The sequence below is a fragment of the Canis lupus genome, chromosome 7 (genome assembly GCF_048164855.1).
Source record: "Canis lupus baileyi chromosome 7, mCanLup2.hap1, whole genome shotgun sequence".
In the NCBI taxonomy this organism is placed as follows: Eukaryota; Metazoa; Chordata; class Mammalia; order Carnivora; family Canidae; genus Canis; species Canis lupus.
Genome location: NC_132844.1, coordinates 24,662,723 through 24,688,134, shown reverse-complemented (window position 1 = coordinate 24,688,134; position 25,412 = coordinate 24,662,723). Strand labels below are relative to the sequence as shown.

The following is a 25,412-nucleotide window of genomic DNA, read 5'->3' as shown; positions in this document are numbered from 1 at the left end:
ATCACCTTAATTCCAAAACCAGACGAAGACCCCACCAAAAAGGAGAATTACAGACCAAAATCCCTGATGAACATGGATGCAAAAATTCTCAACAAGATACTAGCCAATAGGATCCAACAGTATATTAAGAAAATTATTCACCATGACCAAGTAGGATTTATCCCCGGGACACAAGGCTGGTTCAACACCCATAAAACAATCAATGTGATTCATCATATCAGCAAGTGAAAAACCAAGAACCATATGATCCTCTCATTAGATGCAGAGAAAGCATTTGACAAAATACAGCATCCATTCCTGATCAAAACTCTTCAGAGTGTAGGGATAGAGGGAACATTCCTCAACATCTTAAAAGCCATCTACGAAAAGCCCACAGCAAATATCATTCTCAATGGGGAAGCACTGGGAGCCTTTCCCCTAAGATCAGGAACAAGACAGGAATGTCCACTCTCACCACTGCTATTCAACATAGTACTGGAAGTCCTAGCCTCAGCAATCAGACAACAAAAAGACATTAAAGGCATTCAAATTGGCAAAGAAGAAGTCAAACTCTCCCTCTTCGCCGATGACATGATACTCTACGTAGAAAACCCAAAAGCCTCCACCCCAAGATTGCTAGAACTCATACAGCAATTTGGTAGCGTGGCAGGATACAAAATCAATGCCCAGAAATCAGTGGCATTTCTATACACTAACAATGAGACTGAAGAAAGAGAAATTAAGGAGTCAATCCCATTTACAATTGCACCCAAAAGCATAAGATACCTAGGAATAAACCTAACCAAAGAGGTAAAGGATCTATACCCTAAAAACTATAGAACACTTCTGAAAGAAATTGAGGAAGACACAAAGAGATGGAAAAATATTCCATGCTCATGGATTGGCAGAATTAATATTGTGAACATGTCAATGTTACCCAGGGCAATATACACGTTTAATGCAATCCCTATCAAAATACCATGGACTTTCTTCAGAGAGTTGGAACAAATTATTTTAAGATTTGTGTGGAATCAGAAAAGACCCCGAATAGCCAGGGGAATTTTAAAAAAGAAAACCATATCTGGGGGCATCACAATGCCAGATTTCAGGTTGTACTACAAAGCTGTGGTCATCAAGACAGTGTGGTACTGGCACAAAAACAGACACATAGATCAGTGGAACAGAATAGAGAACCCAGAAGCGGACCCTGAACTTTATGGGCAACTAATATTCGACAAAGCAGGAAAGACTATCCACTGGAAGAAAGACAGTCTCTTCAATAAATGGTGCTGGGAAAATTGGACATCCACATGCAGAAGAATGAAACTAGACCACTCTCTTTCACCATACACAAAGATAAACTCAAAATGGATGAAAGAGCTAAATGTGAGACAAGATTCCATCAAAATCCTAGAGGAGAACACAGGCAATACCCTTTTTGAACTCAGCCACAGTAACTTCTTGCAAGATACATCCATGAAGGCAAAAGAAACAAAAGCAAAAATGGAACTATTGGGACTTTATCAAGATAAGAAGCTTTTGCACAGCAAAGGATACAGTCAACAAAACTCAAAGACAACCTACAGAATGGGAGAAGATATTTGCAAATGACGTATCAGATAAAGGGCTGGTTTCCAAGATCTATAAAGAACTTCTTAAACTCAACACCAAAGAAACAAACAATCCAATCATGAAATGGGCAAAAGACATGAAGAGAAATCTCACAGAGGAAGACATAGACATGGCCAACATGCACATGAGAAAATGCTCTGCATCACTTGCCATCAGGGAAATACAAATCAAAACCACAATGAGATACCACCTCACACCAGTGAGAATGGGGAAAATTAACAAGGCAGGAAACAACAAATGTTGGAGAGGATGCGGAGAAAAGGGAACCCTCCTGCACTGTTGGTGGGAATGTGAACTGGTGCAGCCACTCTGGAAAACTGTGTGGAGGTTCCTCAAAGAGTTAAAAATAGACCTGCCCTACGACCCAGCAATCGCACTGTTGGGGATTTACCCCAAAGATGCAGATGCAATGAAACGCCGGGACACCTGCACCCCGATGTTTATAGCAGCAATGGCCACAATAGCCAAACTGTGGAAGGAGCCTCGGTGTCCATCGAAAGATGAATGGATAAAGAAGATGTGGTCTATGTATACAATGGAATATTACTCAGCCATTAGAAATGACAAATACCCACCATTTGCTTCAACGTGGATGGAACTGGAGGGTATTATGCTGAGTGAAGTAAGTCAGTCGGAGAAGGACAAACATTATACGTTCTCATTCATTTGGGGAATATAAATAATAGTGAAAGGGAATATAAGGGAAGGGAGAAGAAATGTGTGGGAAATATCAGAAAGGGAGACAGAACATAAAGACTCCTAACTCTGGGAAATGAACTAGGGGTGGTGGAAGGGGAGGAGGTCGGGGGGTGGGGGTGAATGGGTGACGGGCACTGAGGGGGGCACTTGACGGGATGAGCACTGGGTGTTATTCCGTATGTTGGCAAATTGAACACCAATAAAAAATAAATTTATTATAAAAAAAATAAAAAATAAAAATAAAAAACTAGAGACAAACAGAATGTCCCAGGGTCCCTGGGCCCTGACTCTGTATACTAGAAGACAATGGTCTTCAGGAATATATGTGACTACTTCTCAAACTGAAATGCATGGTTGCTTGAGTAATACCTTCTGGAATGGTAATGTGAGCTCAGGCCTGAGGTGAGGTCTGTGTAGCAGCAAGAACTGATGGGGTTCTGGGTGTGTGGACAGCATTGCCAGTAGCTATGTATCCTACAAGGAAATCCGGGGCCATAGGAAGCTATTCAGAGATAGGCCATCTCTTCTTGCCCTGAGTGTCCCCCTCATGGCTCATAAGACTATATGCTTGGCTGATCAAACCAGGAACTTAATGTAACCTCACTGCTAACTAATGTGAGTGTGTTGAGGGTAGATCAGATGGGGGAGGAGGACCTCTTGATTTGCCAGACTATAGCCCACCTGACACATTACATTTCTTATCTTGAAAAATGTTACCTAAACAAAACAAGCAGGAGTGTAATTTCTAGAACAAAAAATCTGAAATCTCTGGATTTTATCCTCTATCCATTTCAAACACAATGCTACTCATCACTGCCTAACATGCTTCTGCTTCTTTGAAAAGTATAGTTTCGCTTACAAATATTTTTCCCTTATGTCTCACAGGAGGCTGTGAAATTTAACTAGAAGACATTTATGATCTCCGATGAAAGGTACTCATTAAGTATAATTGTTATCATTACCTGAATCTATTTTTACTTTCCTTGTTTTATATATGAATCCACATGGCTAGGTGTGGTCCACAAGAGCTTCAGCATTAGCATTCTTCCCCATTTGCTCACATTCCTCAGTGTCTGTCCTAGCTGGGCTAGCAGGTGGGTATTTCAGAGCCTTGGGTCTCAGGGCACTGGGCCTCATGGCAATCCTAGATCTCGTGTTCCTATAGGTGGCACTTTCTGACAGGCATAAAATTTCATTCCAAGACAAATGTGCCAATAGTTGGCTTGCTGTGGGTACAATTAGTCACTTTCTCAGAATGAGGAGCAAAGGGCTAATTGTTCTGCAAGTGGACAATTGCTGCTGTAATTATTAGGCCCTGTAATTTCTCATCCATACATAATTGCACATGTGGATGAGGAGAACTTCGGCTGTCTTCTTGCAATTCTGTCCATAAGGCTTCTCATTGTTATGCTCAGGTTTTTTTCCACTTCTATTGGTCATGGTTGTGCTTTTCCATGATTGTCCTTTTTTCCTCCATAAAACACCAATGCCAAAGCAGCTTTTAAAAAGTTGTCCAGAACAACTTAAATACTGAATCAGCCCTCCACTGGGTTTGTGTTAAATGTAACTTGGATATTTACAAAAGAAAGTTTCTGGCTGCAGTTTGTAGACTCATAGAAAAAAATAAAGCTAGACGCTTCCCCTAGGTTCCCAGTATCTTTTTTCCCCTATAATCCATGCTCTCCTCAAAATCTCCAAGAAAAGAAATTTCAATTTCATAGCCTCTCTTTGAAACTTCATTTCAGCATTACGTCTCTAACTCTAACATGTCTGAGCCTTGTATGTTCCCATGCTCAAAGCAGAAGTTCTGGGATCATAACGGTGGCAGTGATTTCATTGTTAGTTTCTTTGGGCATCGTGGGACCAAATTTGTTATATCCATGCTTATTAGCCAGACACAACCTCAAGGGGTCAATTACTCTGTTTTAGGTTTACATGTGAAGTTTTATTTATATAAAATGCTTTTGGAAGCAGCTGATCTTCCTCCTGAGGCATTTCACCAAAATACATTCAGATTCCTTTCACCGACATCCCCAAAGCCTCAGCACATGGCTGACAAGTATCTGGGTGACAGAGAAGACTTGCCTCCTTCCAATTTGCAAAGCTGCTTGAGAACTCCTTGCACAGAAGGGCATCCCACTGTTCCCTGTTCCTGGAGCATGGCTGGGTGTCCTAGACAAACAAGCTTCCCTAGCACCCATGGTGCTGCAGGCTTCCCTTCAGATGAAAATGGAATACTGAAGAAAATTCTGTTCGGCTTTGTGAACTCTCGTAATACAAAGCTTGGTAATGCTGGAGAAGGCAAAACTGACTTAAAGGATTTGGGGAGAGTGCTCGCTTCGGCAGCACATATACTAAAAAAAAAAAGGATTTGGGGAGAATCATGCCATTAGGCAATGCTTTGATTTTTTTTCTTTCTTATTCTTTTGATAGTTCCAAATAAAAGTGAAACACACTGAAAGATATGATACCTACCCGCTGAAACTGAGAAATAGGCTCTGGTGAAATCATTTGCTATTAAAGGTAAATCTGCCTGTATAGAGACAGCAAATGCATGCCTCCCTGCCTGTAGATCTTTCAGGCAGCCTCAAAATAACAGTCAGCTGCCCCCTACCTTATGACCCTTAAAAGCTGCAACCTAAACTCCCCCAACTAAGAATATTAATAAGCACTGTCAAGATCATGCATTGCATTTCCGGCGCCCAATCCCCCCTTTTTCTGCTCAAAGTGAATGGAATCCTAAATGCGCCACATTTGCTTTTATGAGGATGCATTTGCCAGTCGGCCTCAATGCAAGCCCGAGTGCTTCAATAGCATTAATAAAAGGGGTGGTAATCTGAAGAGCCTTATTTTTGTCCCTAATGTTCACCCCAAAAGGAAATGTGCTTCTTACTAATAATAGAGGATGTGACCAAAAACATCAAGTGTATTTATCTGTTCCTAGTTCATCTGCCAAGGCTTATATTTCCTATCAGCGGTCTTTTAGAAAGGCTAAAACAATTAACCTCTTTCTCACTTGCCCTGCCAAAAGCCAAGGTCTGGCAGTTTTTGTTTGGGAAATTCAACTGAAGACCAACCCCTCCTCCTCTAACACACAAACCAAGTTAATGCAAAATAATGGTAAGAGCTAGCATTCACTAAGACCTAGATGCACTCACCTAGCAGCCAGGCACTGCTTAGCACTTTATACAGGTTAACTCATTTAATCTTCACCATAACCTGTGAGGTAGGTCCTGTTTGGATCCTCTTATACCACCATGGAAGCTGAGATACAGAGGCATTAAGTAACTTGCTCAAGATAACACAGCTGGTAAGCGATGATGCTCTAGAAACATTGTTTTGGTCACTATATGATCTACCTCTGTGTCAATGCTGTTTTATGTTTTAAGATGATATAGACTGACCCATTGCCTTCCAGGTGGCATCAAGCAGCACAGTAAGGACAGTACTGGCTCTCCCCCATTCCTTAAAACCCACGTTCCCTTTATACATCCCGTTGTCACTTAGCTCATTCATAGTTTGGCTAGGTTTCTGACTTCCAAATCAAATGTGCTAAAAAAAATCTTGGGCCCTGGTCCAACCCAGGTTCTTCCAGATTCACTCAGAAGTCCTTAAGTTTACCATATAGGACATGTATTAGACAGACAAGCTCATTATCAGATTATGTGTCTAAAGAAATATCAAGCAACACACAAGTGCCCATCATAGCAGATTAATGACCGTTAGGCATTTGGTAATGATAGTCACCAACTTTAGTGCTCATTGGTAAGTATCCATGAACTGTGCAACACTAGCAAACAAGAAGATAGCTACAGATAAGTTGTGTTGTCTTGTGCTTCAATCTGTGGAGATTTGGCCCATCTCCATATATCATATAATAACTTTTTTGTCAATCTGCATATTAATATCTACATTATTTTAAAATAAGTGTTCAGAAATTGTTAACTCTGTAATAATTCGAATGGGCACTTGTATGCTGCAGTTTTGTCTTTTAAACAAAAGCTAATTTTTAAAAAAACCTTTTTTATCCTGATAAAACTCTTATGCCCTCATTTTAATGCTTTCAGCAAGCTCTGTATAGGCAAGATGCTAAAAATAAAAGTTGGCACCAAGCTATATTCTATAAAATCAAAATGTTTCTCTAGCGTTTTTTTTTAAAAAGTAATAAGCAACTTTTTTCTACACTCAATTTGTTAAACTTAAGCCCAAGAAAATGCAAAGGGGATCCAGATTTCTGTTTTACATGTTTAATGGAGTGTGTGTCCACGATGCAACTTTTCCCTCCTCTGGAAATCAATAAACCCACTGCCCTGGCTGATGTCCATCTAGTTCACCCACTCCTAGCACAAAATCTGATCTAAAAGAGGGACAGACTTGGAAAGACCTCTGCTCTAATTAAGTATAGAACAGCATCACTCTGAGTTAAATTAATAGTGATTTTTAATTTTTTAATAGTGAGTTCATCATACACTTTATGTCACAAAATGTTTTCCTGCTCATAAAAAGCTCCTGAGCAATATATAAATCATCTTTCATGTCCTCCAGCCTATAGCCTTCCAAGTTTTCATCTCCTAACTAACACTGTTTCTCTTCAGAGTAATTAACTTAAGGAGAAGCTGGCAATCTGCCTTTAGCTTAACCTTCATTGGTTTCCAACTAAAAACAAAAGGAGAAGAATCCAACATTTGGCCAATGGCCCAGTCAACCTCTTCCTTGCCAAGAGAGTTTCCAACAGGTGCTGCCATTCTCTGAGGGCCTAGAGATGTGGATTTTGAGCAGCAAACCCTGTTTTCATTCTGCCTTTGGCTTTCCTCTGGATCCTGAAATGACTGTGTTTAACCATAGACCTATAGATCATGGAAGATTATTTTTTCTCCACTCCAAGCAAAGAAAGCATAAGCCCAGGTTCATCAAAAAGGAAATTTCCAGCAGTACTTTAATTAAATGTTAACCTTTCTGTGAAGAATTATAAATTGCATTAGAACATAAACGTCAACTGACGACATTTGAGACCTGAGTTGAACTTATGTAATGTTTCCAATAATAAGTGTGTCTATTTAAGATGTCAGTTAAAAGTTCAAAACCTTGATATGTGGGGGCTGTCAAAAGGAATCATTAGAGCCACATGTTGGAGTTGGTCTTCAGGGAGAAATTTCAGAAAGGTGACAGAGTTTGACCAGAATTGAAGCTTACTTTTGGCTTCAAGATCTGTGTTCGTTCTATTCTCCTGCACCTCCCAGATGCTTGGGGAAATCTTAATAATACTAGACATGTTTACAAGTCAGATGCAGTCAATTCTAGAGTCAAGATCAATAATGCTCTTTTCCCTTTCCCTAACAAGCTGATAGCCCCTGACTGACATCCCTTCACCTTCACCTCAGAGTAATGATATGGCTGGTTCTAATATCCCAAATTCCTTTCATTCTGCTTACTGGTAAGAAATGACTCTCCCTTCCATCTGGGTGACAGGTGCCATAAACTGCACATTACTTTGTCAGCCCTAAAGTCAGGGCATCGATAACTTCCACTGGGACAAAGTTGATAATAATCTCTTGGTATAAAATTGTCTTTTAGAGAATTAGATAAATGTGAAACACTCCACATTGTCAAGAACATCACTCAAAACTGCTTCGCCCGTTTGACAGCCCATGATAGAGGACACATTAAGAGCCTGAAAACGTGGATATCTGTTTTCAGGGCTGTACTTCCCACAATCTGTCCCCCTTTGCTTCAATCCAGGCAACAAACTCAGCTCCACAAAGTGGTTGCTGGCCACACTCTTAAACCTGACCAGGACTGAGTCCTGGGAACAAGCCCTGCCTCTCAAGGGCAGACTTACAAGTCCCGCTGTGAAATGTGCCGACTCTGGAGAATAAATAATTCAGTGCACTCTGGTAATATCTCTTTTCACAGAGATTCTGTGACAGGGCCTTGACAATAGCAATGTTCGTTGTGTTTGTTAATCCACAAGTAGTAAGGAAAAGGACCGGGGAGGGAGAAAGAAGCTCCCACATGACTCCAGAATATAATTTCATACTGTTATCCCAGTGAATGTCGAAAATTGTTTTAACAAAAGGAAATAAGTGGATTCATAGGATTTCTGAATTGATAATTGCTGGAAGAGTTCATTTGGTCTAACCTAAGGCTCAGGTAGGACCACGTCCTGACTGGTCAAGAGAGGTCCTTCCTAGATATTCTTTAACTCGCTTCTTCTAGTTTTTAATTATCCAGAAAAGAATTTTTTTCCTGTGAGTCAAAACTCCCTCACTGCAGTAGACAACCTTTCACTTGAGATTTTCCTTTCCCATGTCCTTCATGAGCTGGACCTGTCTTTCTTCCCTCCTCCACCACAAGTATTTGGAAGTATCTAGGAAGCACTCTTGCATAATGTGGTTCTGTGCAATCCTATCCAGATCACTCAGATGCAGACTTTGAGGTTTAAGATTTCATGAGTTCACAACATTCCAGGAGCAGACATAGCAAAGCCTTGCAATGGTTCTCCATTTCACCCTCAATAAAAACAGAAATCCATACAATGGTCTTCAAGGCCTGCATAATCTGTTCCCCCATGACCCATCCCCTACACACATGTGCACACACTAATTATGCCCTTCTCTTCCTCTCCAACCCTCTCTCCTTACTCACCTGGATCCAGGTACCTTATCCACCCACTTCAGACCAGCTCCTATCTCAGACCACTGCACTCCCCATTCCTCTGCTTGGAGCTCTCTTCCCCAGGATGACCATGAGACTCACTCCTCCACTTCCTTCAGATCTTTGTTCAGGTGTCACCTTTTCACTGAGGACCGGTCTGGCCACTCTGTGTTATATTGCAACCTCACTGCATCCTACTGCCACACCTCTGACTCTAAGACCTTGTTCTATGATGTCTTCTATATTAATTACTTTCTAACATACCATATTATATATTTAGTTATTATGCTTATTCATAATTGGTGCCTCCCCAAGGTAGAATATCAGCCACAGGGATAGAAATTTTTGTTTTGTTCACTACTGTTTCCCCAGCAACTACAGTAGTGCCTGACACATAGTAGGTGCTTAATAAATATTTGTTGAATGCATGAAAAAGTACACATCAAACCAGTGATGGGCTTCTCAGGCTCCAACAGAGGAGTAAAAGAAGAGGACTGTTGGACGAGATGGCCCTCACTGCCCATTTGCTGAGGTGGAGAAAACAGTCAGCAACACAGAGCAGGAGAGCACTGGGCAGCCTCTCTAGGGAGTCTGGACTTCCAGAAGCCTTCATTTACCTCCCTGCCAGCTCAAACACTGCTATCTCTCCACTTTTCACACACTATGATTTCTCATAAGGCTCTCTCCTAATTCACTTACAGTCTCTACCCAATATCTGTCCAACTGAGCTTTCTAAACACAAATCAAATCATCTACTCTACAGAGCTGCCACTGTGTTCCAGAAATGTTCTAGGTACTGGGGATATAACAATGAGACAAGACTCCCTTTCCTAGGAAAGCTTACAATCTAGCAGGTGTGGCAGACAGTAAGCAAGATAAGTAAAACCTATCATTAAACGTTCCTGAGGAAAGGCCTCTTCCTTGCTTGCTTAAAACTTGTCCTTGGTTCCCTATTGTCTCCAGAATAAAACTCAAGCCCCTTATGACTGGGAGGAGACAGCTCTTTCATGTCCACTCCTCCGACCTCCGATCCAGCTCAATGCTTGCTACGTGCACTCCACCTTCCAGGCAGAACGAACTTGTTGCAATTCCCTGATTATGCCTTGTTCTCTTACACATGTGTCTTTTCATGCACTGTTCCTTCTGCCTGGAGTGCCCTTCTCCCTTCCTTCCATTTTCTTGGCCACTTTAGTTTGTATTCGATACCCACCTTAAGCATTATGTCTTCCAGTAGTCTTTCTCTGCCACCCCACCCCTATATCAGTGGAGTATCCTTTTTTTATCTTTTCCCTCTCATTGGGAACACCTCTATCTTTGTCCTTTCCCCACTAGTTTTTAACTATGTCCCACTGTCTGTAGACATCTTAGGCCTTTATATTTCATGGGTGCCTGACCCATTGTAGTCAATAAATATTTGCTGAGGGACGCCTGGGTGGCTCAGCGGTTGGGTGTCTGCCTTTGGCCCAGGGCATGAAACTGGAGACCCCGGATCGAGTCCCATGTCGGGCTCCCTGCAGGGAGCCTGCTTCTCCCTCTGCCTGTGTCTCTGCCTCTCTCTCTCTCTCTCATGAATAAATAAATAAAATCTTTTAAAAAATTTAAAAAAATAAATATTTGCTGAATAAATAAATGGATGAATAGATAAATGGAAGAATGGAAGAAAGGAAGGACAGATAAATTAAAAGGTGACTGGATGGAAGGAAAGCATTATGGACTAAATTGTGTCTATCAAGATTCATATGTTGAAGCTGTAGCCCCCAGTACCTCAGAATATGATTATATTTGGAGATAGCATCTTTCAAGAGGTAATTAAGGTAAAACCAGGTCATCAGGGTGCATTCTAATCCAATATGACTGGTGGCTTTATAAGAATAGGAAATTTGGAGACACATAACAGACAAAAGTCCATGTGAAGACACAAAGAGAGAATGCCCATCTAGAAGCCAAGGACAAAGGCATCTATAAAAATCAACCCTGTTGAGGTGCCTAGGTGGCTCAGTCAATTTAGTGCCCAACTCAGTTTCAGCTCAAGTCATGATCTCAGGGTCATGAGATTGAGCCCCACTTTGGGCTCCATACTCAGTGCAGAGTCGGCTTGAGATTCTCTCCCTCTTCTTCTCCCTCCTGCTCTGCCCATCCTCTTGCATGCTCTTTCTAGAAATATAATCTTTAAAAAAAAAACCTGCAGATACTCTGATCTAAGACTTCCAGCCTCAACAACAGTGAGAAAATAAATTTCTGTTGTGTAAGCTACCCAGTCTGTGGAACTTTGTTATTGCAGCCCTAACAGACTAATACAGATGGATGGATGGGTGGATGGATGGATGGATGGATGAAATGATGAAAGAAGAAGGGAGGGAGAGTAGGTGAGCAGACAGATGATACCTTCTCCACAGTCTCTGTGTCATCTAAAATTCCTGACCCTGCCTATGACATCCTGACACCTCCAAAAAGGTCACAGCCCCACTCTGTGCAGTATTGAAGACACAACCTTTAGTCTCCACCTCTCACCCTCCCATGGTCCTCAACCTCCTCTACTTCCCCTGGATGTCTTCTCTCAAGGAACCTTCTCCAGTTCTCCCAGTACAATCTCCCCCACCTTTGAAGCCTATTCCTTCACAATCTGTTTAGCAGCCCCTCAGCCCCAGCTCTCAGACTGCTGGAGACTTCCAGAAGAATTTACATCCCTCTTTTCCTCTATTGTGGCCCATCTGCAGCATCTGCCTAGGTTCTCATATGCCCATTTTTTAGGACCTGGACACTTAGATGGCCGCATCTGGCCAAGCTTGTGGGGCTCCTTGGGCCTCTGCTGTTGCTCTCCTTCTCATCTCCTTAGTGTCAGAGCCCCAGTATATACTCAAGAATAATAGTCCAGATCCATGTGACATTGGTTGGGCTTACCAATCTCTTTGCCTCAACTCCCACATATGTAAAATGGGAATAAACAGTAGTGCCTGCCTTACAAGGTTACCATGAAGACTAAAAGCATGGAATTGCATGCAATTATTGTGATCCACTCAACTTTCCATAAATAGACTTGTTGCCTCTAAACCCACTCATTGGTGCCATTTTTCCCCCATTACTTCCTCCAGGCACAACTCTGCTTTTCCTGTTTCTTTAGTAGAGGCAAAACAGATTTCTCTAGGCCCACAAAACTGGGAAGAACCTGGAAAAAGCTGGACAGCCCCAGCAGGGTCCCCTCTCTCCGACCTCACTTGCCTGTCAGCTTTAGTTTCTTCTTCTGCAGCCTAGCTTCTCCTCAGAGATAAGAGCCTGGCATTGTCTTTGAGAGCCTGGTGTGGTCCTGAGGCCTGCCTAGAAATGGTCTGTTCTGGCTCTCCCCACAGCTGCTGGAGAGGGTGTCACTGTCTAGCTAAAAATATTCTCAGTGACTAGGGAGCTGTGGGGAGAAGTTAGGCTAGCGAGGGGATGGCTTTTTTTTTTTTTTTTTTTTTTTAGCACAGTACTGTTTAATTCTTTTCACTCACATGCATGTATTACTATAATAAAAATTTAGGTAAAACAAACTGTTTCCTCTTGACTGGCAAACTGTTAAAAGACAACATGAATAAAAAGCATGGATAGCTCACCTTTTCTTTTTTTAATCATGGTAAAGTAGAAACATAACACAACATAAAACAGCCATGTTTAAGTGTACAGTTCAGTGGCATTAAGTACAATTACATTGTTGTGTAACCATCAACACCATTCATCTCCAGAACTACTTCATCTTGCAAAATTGAAACCCATTAAACAATAACTCACCATTCCCTGTCCTCTTGGCCCCTGCAACCACGATTCTACTTTTTTGTCTCCATTAGTTTGATTACTCTAGGTACCTCATATAAGTGAATCATCCAGTATCTGTCTTTTTGTGACCGGCTTATTTCACGTAGTATAGTGTCTTCAAGGTTCATCCATGTTGTAGTATGTGTCAGAATTTTACTCCTTTTTAAGGCTGAAAAATACTCCACTGTGTGCATATACCACATTTTTTTTAATCCATTCATTCATCAACGGACACTTGAGTTGCTTCTGCCTTTTGACTATTGTACATAATGCTGCTATGGACAGTGCACAACCAGCTCAGCTTTTAAAAAGTATGCTTTTAAGAGCTTCTCTTGTTTTTATTATGAATATTAGGAAAGCAAAGGGAGGCCAGGGCACCTAGGAAATAAATGATCCCTCCATCATCTGGTCATCAAATGGATTCATCCTCCATATTCTTTGTTTGGGTACCCTCTGAAGCAAAGATTATTATCCCTATTTGATACTGAAAAATTGAGGCTCAGAGAGATAAATAAGTCACCCAAAGTAACACAACTAGAAAGGGGCTGACACTCAGCCCAGGTCTACTCCATGGTCCAAAACCTTTCTGCTCTCTCATGCTGCCTCCCAAAAGTAGGATCAAAGCTGGACCTGATGTGTGTGCAAATGAGGAGGAAGGCAAGAGGCTGAAACTCTATCCCTCCCTTCCCTATGCCTGAGAGACAAATATCATTCTTTTAGAGCCAATGGAGAACAAAGAAAAGTACAGAAAATTGAGCCTAAAGGATGCAGACATGAAGCCTGATGTTCAGACCAGAACACACTTAACTACTTGTAACAATGCCAAAAGGGAGGAAGAATTCTCAAAGTCTGCAAGGAAATGCCAAACGAAAGGGATCAAAGTGCCAGGAATTATTTCAAGGCCATGAGTGGACAAGAAAATGGCAGATGAGTTTTGGGAGAGGAAAATGCCAAGAATTACACTCAAAGAAAATCATCCAGGGCACCTGAGTGACTCAGTAGTTGAGCTATCTGCCTTTGGCTCAGGTCATGATCCCAGGATCCTGAGATCAAGTCCCACATCGGAGTCCCTGCAGGGAGCCTGCTTCTCCCTCTCCCTATGTGTCTGCCTCTGTGTGTCTCTCATGAATAATTAAATAAAATCTTTAAAAAAGAAAAAGAAAAAGAAAATCATCCAAAGTGGTCTAACAGGAGGATTGTGCGGAGCTAGTAGTGTAACTGTGGCAAAATTTTGGGTAGGTGTGGGCTGTGCAAAGGACACAGAGCTGCCCAGTTGCACCTCTGAAGGAAAAGGAAGTAAAAACTACTGGCCATCTTTGAAAGGATATTGATCAAAAAATAGAAAACAAAAGTAAAACAAGAATAAAAACCCTTACAAAGGTGAAAAATAAGACTTGGGTTAGGGGAATGAGTAGATCCCACTGAGAGGCATACAGAGGAAATCATTTTTCTTAGAAAATATCAGGGCTACCTGTTGTAGGTACCAAAATGGTAGGTAAGATACTGAGCAGCCTCCAATAGTGCTCCGTAAGCAACCTGAGAACCTGCCCATTGCATGTTCCCACTCTGTGGTATCTCAGGAAAGGATGTGACAAGGGTACAGGAAAAGTAAGTGTGGCCTGAAGGCCAGGTTGACCCATGAGAATGAGATCAGGAGCCTGGGGTTTTCACAGCCCACCACCCCCATGAAGGGTCTGATCCAGGAGCCTGCAGAATATGACACTGTACCTGGACAGGTTACATCCAGGGGCCTGGCCCAGAGTCTGTTATGTACTTGTCTTTGTGTCATGAGGGGACAGGAAAGGGAAGAGATCAGAGTAGACATCTGATGCTCTGATATTAGGTCTTAAAGATCCTTTGCAGAGTTTCTCTATGTAAGGATGTGGCTTGACTCCTAGAATATATTAACCACCCCACCCCAAAGCATTCCACCTAGACCTGGCCCTGGCTCTGGAGGTCCACAGCTACAGGGAGAAGGGTCCTAGGATGAGCTCAGGGGGACATTCTCAGAATCTTGCCTTTGAGACATTTTGCTGAAACTTCTAAGTCCAAAGTGATACCTCTGCCACCTGGAACAAGAATCTCAAGTAAGAACAGTGATGGAGACTGTGGCTTCCTGGGTCCTATCCAGGAAGGACTCCGTTCCATGAGTCAGTGCTACCAATTTCCTCACAACCAAGCACTTAGAAGTAAGGCTTCCCTGATCCCTCGGTCTGGCACACAAGCCCCACATAGCCTTGATCCAGGGGCTCAGCTCTGGATGGCCTCCCTCAAGGCTCTGGAGGGCCACTCTGATCTGTACATGGTCCCCAGAGAACAAGCTGCTTGTGACCTGGTGGGATTTAGTTTGGGAATGAGAAGGGAGTGAGGGCAGGAGATAGGACGGCACTCTGAGGAGCGGAATAAGCAAATGGTAGAGAGAAAATCTTAGGCAGCCAGTCAGGCTGCTCCTGAGCTAGAGGTGACCAGTGGGGTTCCCAGTGCAATTGTGCAGCGCCCACACAATACAAAGGTGCTCCACAGAGGCCAGGCATGGAGGTAGAGCTGCACATGGAGGGTGCTTGCCCAGGTCTTGGCCCTAGCACAAGGCTGTGTCCACGATAAGGATAGGGACTCTTCCTTATTTACACAAAGACACAGCACATACGTAAACAGCCCTAGGCTTCTCAGGACACATCACTGAGTGTGAGACAGTTGATGGAAGTGTGTGCCCTTCTTCCTCTAGGGAACACATGGGTCATAAAGACTGAACTACACCTGTGCCTAGACTTAGCTAGGTCAGTTCGGGCTCAGCAAAGCCCCATCCATGGCTGGCATGTGCTAGGCTCGTTACCCATGGGGAAGATACCTACCTGACATTACACCAGGGGCTGGGCATCAGGGCTTTGCCTCATTCAGAGGCTTGGCAGGACCCCAGCATGCGGAACAGAGCAATGGTCCCTGACCAGTGCAGCCTACTCCCCCCTCCATTCCCACCCATAGGCAGAAGAATCTCTGCTGCCATTACCCAGCCGGCTCCCAGGGTGTGGGGATAATACCCTCCCCATGGCCGCTCCGCAGGGATGGCCTATAAGAACCATCCAAAGTGCAAGGGGATTGACCCTGCTCTGCAGCGCTCTTTTGGCTTAATAGGAACAGCTGGTCAGTGAAGTGTTTGCTAGCAATTTAACAAGGCTCAAACAGCAAGAGGCATCTGCTGATAAATCAAAAGGGAGCGCCCAGCTAAATGAGGTTTAATTTAAATTCCTATCTCGAGCTGAGAGAAGAGTGCGGTTATGCCTTCCAGTTGTATTAGTACCAGCAAGACCTGGGCCTTGGGGGAGGATGGCCCCAACAAGACAGAGCTATAAAGCCATGCCAAACTGCTGATAGGAAGGTAGAGGGAGAAGGCAAAGAGAGAAGTTGTCATTTCTTCTCTCATAGAAACAAAACAAGCTTCATTCTCTTCGAAGGCCATAAAACTCCTTATGGCCATGAGCACGTCCACTGTGGCTGCCCCATTACGGCAGAGGACAGGAGCCCACGCACAAGAGCACAAATGAGCCTGGCAGGGAAGAGGACTGTTCTCTGGAAATGTCATCAGTCCAGAGCCATGATGACATCCAGGGAAAACAAGAGCTGCTTCTCTCTCATTATTTCCTTCCACAAAAAGCATCTCCATCCACTTCCATTAAATCCTCCTCTGCCTGTGAGCTGTGCACAGCCTTGAGTTTCCATATGTAAATGCCCAGTCCCAAATGGACCTGACTCTCCCTTTCTGCACATCCTATTTGTTTCTTAAATCAGAGGCCTGAACTAACATCAGGCAAAGAGCTGACTGCTGCTTTAATCATTCCCACTGCATGCACCTCAGGAAGTTGAGCGGTGACTCACTGAAGATCCCTCCTTTCAGGAGGCCAATCTCAACTGACCTTTTCCCATGTTTCATTTCACTGGGACTAGTGACAAGTTCTCTATGGGTCTGAAGGGTATAGCTGGATCTCAGTTCCCAGAGCCTGTTGGCAGAGGGAAACTCAGAAAGCAAAAGGGTAGAGAAGGAGGTGACCCCCTACCAGCGGACACTGAAAGTATGGCTTAAAGTTCATGCACACCCAATCACTCCTCACCCCCCTCATCCTTTCCAAGCAGCGTCCTCCCCACCTCCACACTCTTCTCAGCTACTCTGACTCTCCTCTTCAAACACATCAGCACACGTTCCCTTGTCATGAGTACATGCTCATTAAGAACATGTGACCTGCCACAGTGACCTCATCTTGTTTTATAATAGGTTCCAAGGCTGATAGGCCAGGGCAATATCTCACATAGGCATGTATCTATTAGTGATTGTGTTTGACTTGCTAGTAAGAGCAAAGAGAATACAGGTTTTTTTTTTTCTCACACAGAGTTCACAGATGGCAGTCCCAGCCTGGCATGGCAATGGGCATCAAGAACCAAGGCTCCTTCAATTTTCTGACTCTATATCTTTAGCTTCTGACTTTCATTCTGAAGGCCACCTCATGAGCAAAGAAAGGACTAATGGTGGAACACTGACCATCACATCTGGATTCCAGACAGAAGGCAGAAGAAAGAAGAGGGGCTCCCCCGCTTCAAAACAGCCACTTTATAATTGTCTTTTAAAAATTTTTCCAGAAGTCCCACCCAATAACCCTTTTGTGTATCTCATTGGTTAAAACTTGTTGCCTGTCCACATCTAGAAACATAAGAGGCTGAAGATTGTAGTCTATTATTTGAGCATCTTGCCACCTCCCATAATAAATAGAGATTCTTCTACAAAGGAAGAAGCAGAGAAATGTATTTGGGCTGGCACTATCAGCCTCTGCCACAATGGGCAGTGTCATTTTCATTTGACAAGGATTCTCATAAGGTTCTAAGGTTGAGACGGTAAAGACTGTGTGGGATTCTAAGCAGCATCTCAAAGGGTGTTGTGGCTATGCCAGCTGGGACAGAAGTCTATAGACACCACACAGGACCTAGTCCTGATAGCAAACATTAACAATAGCTTGGATGAAAATTTTCTAGAAGACAAGATTTTTGCCCCAGTGAGAAGGAAGATATACACAAAAATTATCAAAAATACTACAATGTGTCAGTGTCTACAGGAGCCCAGAGAGCTCACATCCAAGGCAGTGAGGGAACACAAGAGTGATTTGCCCTGAATTCTGACTCTGATGGTTTGCACCTGACCCCAGATCCCCTAAGCACATGATGTCTGTTGATGTTTATACACATACAGATACCAAAATAACAAATAAATTCTATTTCTTTTTGCATGAACCTTGTGCTTAGTAAACATATGCTGACTGATCAAAAATTAGCCACGAAGTTCTATAACATCAAACATCAGTGAGAGGAGCAGATAGAGGAAGAGGGGTTAAAGACTCTACAGCACCTGGAAAAGGGATCCTTAGCTCCTTTCACACAGATGTTTTGAGTAGAACTATGTTTGTCTGAATTGCTTGCAAGACGTTCTTCAAGGAATTAGGTAGATAGATTTGATGACCCAAAGGAAAAAGAAGCAAGAGAGGGGCTCTCTCCAGTCCTGAGTGCCATGCTAAACCAGAAATGCTTCAAGTTATCTGCAGAGCAATATTCAGAAATAGCGCTTGTTCAGTTTTTTTGGTTTTATTTTGTTTTTTGCTTTCTATTTTGAAATAATGTTAGACTCCCAAGAGGTTGCAAAAATACTAGATCCATGTACCCCTTATCCAGGCTTCCTAAATTATAATATCTTACACAATCATAAGAAATTATCAAAACCAGGAAACTGATATTGTCACAATATTATCAACTCAACTACAGTCCGTATTCATATTTCATCATTTTAGCACAAGACTGTACTAATGTAAACACCATCCTAATCAGGATATAAAAGTGTTCTATTCCCTTAGTGAAAACCCTTTTCTACTCTTTTATAGTTCCTTTAATATCTCTAGCCCCTAGCATTCAATGATCCATTACTATAATTTTGTAATTTTTTTTAGAGAGTATGCACATGCCATAAGCTTGGGGGGAGGGGCAGAGGGAAAAGGAGAGGGAGAATCCTAATAGGCTCCACACCCAGAGCAGAGCCCATCACAGGACTCAATCTCACATCATGAGATCATGGCCTGAGCCAAAACCAAGGGTTGGATGCTTAACTGACTGAACCACCCAGGAGCCCCTAATTTTTTAAATGTTATATAAACTATGTCATACAGTATATAACCTTTTTAGATTTTTTTCATTCAACATAATGCCTTCAAGATCCATCCAAGTGATTATGTGTATCAATAGTTTGTTCCTTTTTAATGCTGAGTAGTATTTCATGGCATGGATGTACCAGTTTGTTTAATCATTTACTATTAAGAACATCTGAGCTGTTTCCAGTTTTCTTTTTTTTTTTTTTTTAAAGATTTTATTTATTTATTCATAGAGACACAGAGAGAGAGAGAGAGGCAGAGACACAGGCAGAGGGAGAAGCAGGCTCCATGCAGAGAGCCTGACATGGGACTCGATCCAGGGTCTCCAGGGTCTCCAGGATCACGCCCTGGGCTGCAGGCGGCGCTAAGCCGCTGAGCCACCAGGGCTGCCCTGTTTCCAGTTTTCATCTATTATGAATAAAGTTGCAAAAAGAAATAGTGTACAACTATAAACATTTGTATACAGGTGTTTGTGTTTGATAAGCTTTCATGTATGTAAGATAACTACCCACAAGTGTGACTGCTACGTCATACGGTAAATGTATGTTTAACTTTGTAAGAAACTCCCAATGGTTTTCCAGATTGGCCACATCATTTTATATCCCACTAAGCAACATGTGAGAGTTCCAGTAGCTTCACATCCTTGCCAGCATGGTAGTGTCAATATTTTTTATTTTAGCTATTGTAATAGGTGTGTAATGGTATCTCATCATGGTTTGAATTTGTATTTTTCTAATAAAAAATCATTTTTTGTGTTTTTATTACAATAGCTTTATTGACATATAATCTGTGTACCACACAACTCATCCTTTAAAGTACATAATTCAACATTTTTAAATATATTCACACATTGTGTAACTCATACCGTCTCAATTTTAGAACATTCTCATCACCTCACTAAGAAGCCCCGAGTCCCTTAGCAGTCACCTGACCACCATTTCTCTCATCCTCAACTGCCTCTGACCCAACACCAAGCAACCACAAATCAACTTTATATGTCTATAGATTTGCCTAGTTGGGACATTTCATATAAATAGATTCATACAATATATTGTCTCTTTTTTTTTTTTTCTTTTTCTTTCCAAGTTTTTGTTTAAATTCCATTTAGTTAATGGAATAGTGTAATATTAGTTTCAGGTGTAATCATGTTGAACATCTTTTCATATACTTATTTTCCATTTATATATTTTATTTGGAGAAACGTCTTCAAGTCTTCTGTCCATTTTCTAATTACATTGTTTCACTGTCAAGGTTAAAGAGTTGTTGATATATTCTAATGCAAATGTTTTGTCAGATGTATGATTTGCAAATATTTTCCCTTAGTCTGTGGTTTATCTTTGTATTCTATTAATAGTATCTTTCACAGAGCAAAGTTTTAAATTTTGATGAAGTCCAATTTAACAATTTTAAGAAATAAAATAAATTTATTTTTCTAAGAAATTCTCGCCTAACTCTAGGTCATGTAGATATCATGGAAACTATCTTCTCTGATCACAATGAGATAAAGTTAAAAATCAATAATATAAAAAACTGAAAATTCACAAAATTGTGAAAATTAAATATACTTTTTTAAAAGATTTTATTTATTTATTCAGGAGAGACACACAGAGAGAGAGGCAGAGGGAGAAGCGGGCTCCATGCAGGGAGCCTGACGTGGCACTCGATCCCGTGTCTCCAGGATCAGGCCTTGGGCTGAAGGCAGCGCTAAATTGCTGAGCCACCCAGGCTGCCCAAACAATACACTTTTAACAATCAATTGATCCAAGAAGAAATCAAAAAGGAAAACAGAAAATGCTTTACAAATGATGAAATTGAAAACAAAACAGAACAAAACGTATGAGATGCAACAAAAGCAATACTAAAATGAGGAAAATTATAGCTATAAGTGCTTATATCAAAAAAAGAGAAAGATCTCAAGTCAACAACGTAACTTTACAACTTAGGAACTAGAAAAAGAAGAACTAACTAAACCCAAAGCTTGCACAAAGAAGAAAATAATAAAGATTAGAGCAGAGAAAAATGAAATAAAGGTGAGAAAAACAATAGGAAAAATATCAATGAAACTAATGGTTCTTTGAAAACATCAAAAAAAATTGATAAGCCTTTAGTTACATGGACTAAGGAAAAAGAGAGAAAACTCAAATTACTAGAATCAGAAATGAAAATGGGAACATTACCAATTCTACAGCAATTAAAAGGATTATGAGAGTAGAACAACTGTACACCAACAAATTGGATAACCCAGATGAAATGAACAAATTCCTAGAACCACAAACCTACCAAGACTAAATCACAAAGAAATAGAAAATCTGAATAGATCTATAACTATAAGGAGACTGAATCAGCAATCAACTATCTCCCAAAAAACAAAAACCCCAATTCAATGGCTTCACAGGTAAATTCTACCAAACATTTAAAGAACTAATACCAATCCTTCTCAAACTTTTCCAAAAAATTGAAGAGGAGAGAATTGTTCCAATCTCATTTTATGAAGCCTTGAGGCCAACTTTACCCTGATGATAGCAAAGCCAAACAGACTCTACAAAAAAAGTACAGATCACTATCCTTTACAAACATTGATGCAAATATCCTCAACAAAATACTAGCATGCAGAATTCATCCATATATCAAAAGTATTACACATCATGACCAAGTGAATTTATTCCCAGAATATAAGGATGGTTCAACATATGAAAATCAATTGATATAATATGTCACATCAACAGAAAGAAATAGAATACCACATAATGATTTCAGTGGATGCAGAAAAAACATTTGACAGAAATCCACACTCTTTCATGATAAAATCACTCAACAAACTATGAATAGAAGGAAACTACCTCAAGAGAATAAAAGCTACATATGCAAAACCCACAGGAAAATTATATTCAATGATGAAAGACTGAAAGCTTTTCCTCTAAGATCAGGAACAAGACGAGGATGCTTGTTTTTACTATGTTCAACATAGTCCAGAAGTTCTAGCTAAACCAATTAGGCAATAAAAAATAAAATAAAAAGCATCCAAAATGGAAAGAAAAGAGTAAAACTATCTTTGTAGATAATACAATCTTTTACATAGAAAGCCCTGAAGATTACACACACACACACACACACACACACACACACACAGTTAGAATAAATGAATTTAGCAAAGTAGCAGGATACAAAGTCAACATATAAAAAATCAGTTGCACTTCTACACACAATGAACAATCTGAAACAAAAACTGCAAAATAATTTCATTTACAATAGCATCAAAAAGAATGAAATATCTATGAATTAACTTAGCAAAGGAGGCAAAAGACTTATAAAGTAAACTACAGTGAGATATCACTGCACATCTGTCAAAATGGCTAAAATTAGAAACACAAAAAACAAGTGTTGGTGAGTGTACAGAGAACCCTTGTGCATTGCTGGTGGGAATGCAAACTGGTGCAACCATTATGGAAGCAATATGGAAGTTTCTCAAAAAATTAAAAATAGAACTACCCTATAGGGATGCCCGGGTGGCTCAGCAGTTGAGTGCCTGCCTTCGGCCCAGGGTGTGACCTGGAGTCCTGGAATCAAATCCCACATCAGGCTGCCTCCAAGGAGCCTGTTTCTCTCTCTGCGTGTGTCTGTCTGTGTCTCTCTCTCTCTCTGTGTCTCTAATGGATAAAATCTTTTAAAAAAAGAAAAAAGAACTACCCTACAAATTCAGTAATCATTCTACTGGGTACATACCCCAAAATACAAAAGCACTCATTCAAAGGGATACATGCACCTCAATATTTATGGCAGCATTATCTACAATAGCCAAACTATGGAAGCAGCCCAAATGTCCATCAATAGATGAAAAAATAAATCAATAAAGGAGATGTAGTGCATGTGCACGTGCATGTGTATGTGTGTATAATGGTTGTATGTGTGTTTATGTATAATGGAATATTACTATAATGGAATATATTATAATGGGATATTATTCAGCTATATAAAAGAACAAAATCTTGCCATTTGCAATGACATGGATGGAGCTAGAGAGTATAAATAATGCTAAGCAAAATAAGTCAGAGAAAGACAAATACCAAATTATTTCCCTCATATGTAGCATTTAAGAAACAAAACAAATGAGAAAAGAAAAAAAGGAAAGGCAAACCAAGAAACAGATTCTTAACCATAGAGACAAACCAATGGTTATCAGAGGGGAGGGGAGTGCAGGGACAGGTGAAATAATAGATGATGCAGATTAAGGAATGCACTTGTCTGGACGAGCACAGGGTGATATATGGAATTACTGTATGTAATCATTATGTTGCACACTTGAAACTAATGCTGTATGTTAACAATACTGGAATTTAAAAGAAGAATTTTCAGAATTTTTTTAAAAGAAAAAAATGTTTAAAGACTTATACAATGAAAACTACAAAACACTGCTGAAAGAAATGAAAGACATAAATAAATGGAAACATATCCCATGTTCATGGATTGGAAGACTCAATATTGTTAAACTGCCACTTCTATCCAAAATGATTTACAGATTCAAAGCAAATCTTAATCAAAATTCCAATGACGTTTTTACAGAAATAAAAAAAACCCATCCAAAAATTCATATGGAATCTCAAGAGACCCCAAATAACCAAAACAAAGCAACAGTAATTAAAACAATGCGGTATTGGCATAAACACAGAAATGTAGATCAATGAAACAGAATAGAAAGCCCAGAAATAAATCTTTGCATGTATGTTAAATTATTGTTGACAGAAGTACCAAAATCAATCAATGGGGAAAGGGCAGTCTTTTTAATGTAGGAAAACTGGATATGCACAAAAATGAAATTAAACCCTTATCTAAGACCAAACACAAATATTAACTTAAATGCATCAAGGATTTGAAGGTAAGACATAAAGTAATAAGATTCTTAGAAGAAAACATCAGAGGAAAGCTTCATGACATTGGACCTGGCAGCAATTTCTTGGATATTAACACCAAAGACACAGGTAACAAAAGAAAAAATAGACTGGACTTCATAAAAATGAAAGACTTCTGCCCATCAAAAGATACTATCAATAGAGTAAAAAGGCACACTAAAAAATGGGATAAAATATTTCCAAATTACATATATGATAAGGGTTTAATATCCAGAATATATATTCAGGTAGAGTTAAAACAGTCCGTCACACAGGACCACCCTTTCCCAGATCCTTTGGCCAGAGAGGGAAGGCTTTCTTGAGGGTTTTTTGGTGTCACGGGGCATTTCCAGATTTCAGGCTTCTCTAGTGCTCAGGCTAGGATATCCAGGAGATACACACTCACAAGCAAGCATGCACACACACACACACGCATACCAAACTCACCTCTGGGTTATTCTTGAATCTCTAGGTCTCTAGCCATCTGCTTCTTTCCTCCACCTTTCAGTTTTCTGGTAGTTAGTGCTTTATGCATTTTGTCCAGGGTTTTTAGTTGTAATTAGCATGAAAAATAGGCGGCATGCATTTTTATCCCTTTGTCTGGAATCAGAAGCCCCTGCTCAGTTGTAGGAAAGTGCTATGTCCAGGCATCAGAGTAAATTTAACCTTGCAAACTGATGCTCACTGAGGCAAGCTTGACCCATAGACTCTGAGATGCAAAGGGGGCAACAGCAGGCAGGCTCCCTGATGTCTGGGGGGTTACATTTGGGGGACAGGACTGCATCTGCTCTTGCTTATGCACCAACAGAAGAGGATCACCAGGTTTGGGTGTTGGAGTTTTGCTTTGTTTCGTTTTACATCTCATGAGAGGGAAATTGACTCTCACTGGCAGCCAGCATCGGGGCGCAGAGCAGCCTCTGGTGAGATCTGGGGTAGGCTGCAGTTAAGGCGACAGAGCGGTAACAAGCCCACAAAGGCCTCACCGTCCTCAGAGGAAGGTGTGGGAGAGAGAGAACCCGCCACGAGGCGGGACACGCACGCTCGCCACTTCCCACGGACGTGCTGGAAAAGGGCTGAGGGTCCCACCAGGCACTTTGCGGCTCTGGGTCTTCCCCAGAAAGAGGCCTGTGTCACGGTGTCGCCAAGGATCGCACTCCAGCTCGTTGCTGAGCAAGGCCAGCCCGGCTGTGAATCTGCACACGGACCGGCGCCAGCCACTCACCCCAGGCAGGGAGCGAAACTGAAGGAAATAAGCAAGAGCTGACCGCGCTCTAAGAGGAGGCCGAGTTCCTCCATCACGGAGCGCGAGCGGCGGCGACCACCACGCAGCGCCGACTCCCGGCGACTGGCCCTGTGCGAGCGTCGAGCGTCGAGCGTTGAGCGTCGAGCGTCGGGCGCGTGCCGCCGCGGGGGGCGGGCACTACCTCCGGAAGCCGTGCCGGAGCCTCGCGGGGCCGCGCGGCAAACTGACCGGAAGACACGTGGCGGCGGCGACGCCGGCAGCAGCTGTGCATCCTGACTGGCCGCGCTGAGGAGATGCCGTTTCCCTTCTCTCTGCTTCAACAAGTGAGTTCGCATTTCCGCTGTTGATGTG

General features: G+C 41.6%; 2 long non-coding RNA genes across 4 annotated transcripts in view; one reads left to right on the top strand and one right to left on the bottom strand.

Moving 5' to 3' along the window:
- The window catches only part of LOC140636665 (uncharacterized), an 89,213-nt gene extending 64,045 nt beyond the window's left edge, over positions 1–25,168 (bottom strand). Inside the window, exon 1 of the long non-coding RNA XR_012033889.1 lies at positions 24,266–25,168. This is a non-coding gene — a long non-coding RNA (uncharacterized lncRNA). The remainder of the gene's footprint in view (positions 1–24,265) is intronic.
- An 84-nt stretch (positions 25,169–25,252) lies between these two features.
- LOC140636662 (uncharacterized) overlaps positions 25,253–25,412 on the top strand; it is a 33,846-nt gene continuing 33,686 nt past the window's right edge. For all 3 annotated transcript variants that reach the window (XR_012033886.1, XR_012033885.1, XR_012033884.1), the window contains exon 1: positions 25,253–25,384. This is a non-coding gene — a long non-coding RNA (uncharacterized lncRNA). The remainder of the gene's footprint in view (positions 25,385–25,412) is intronic.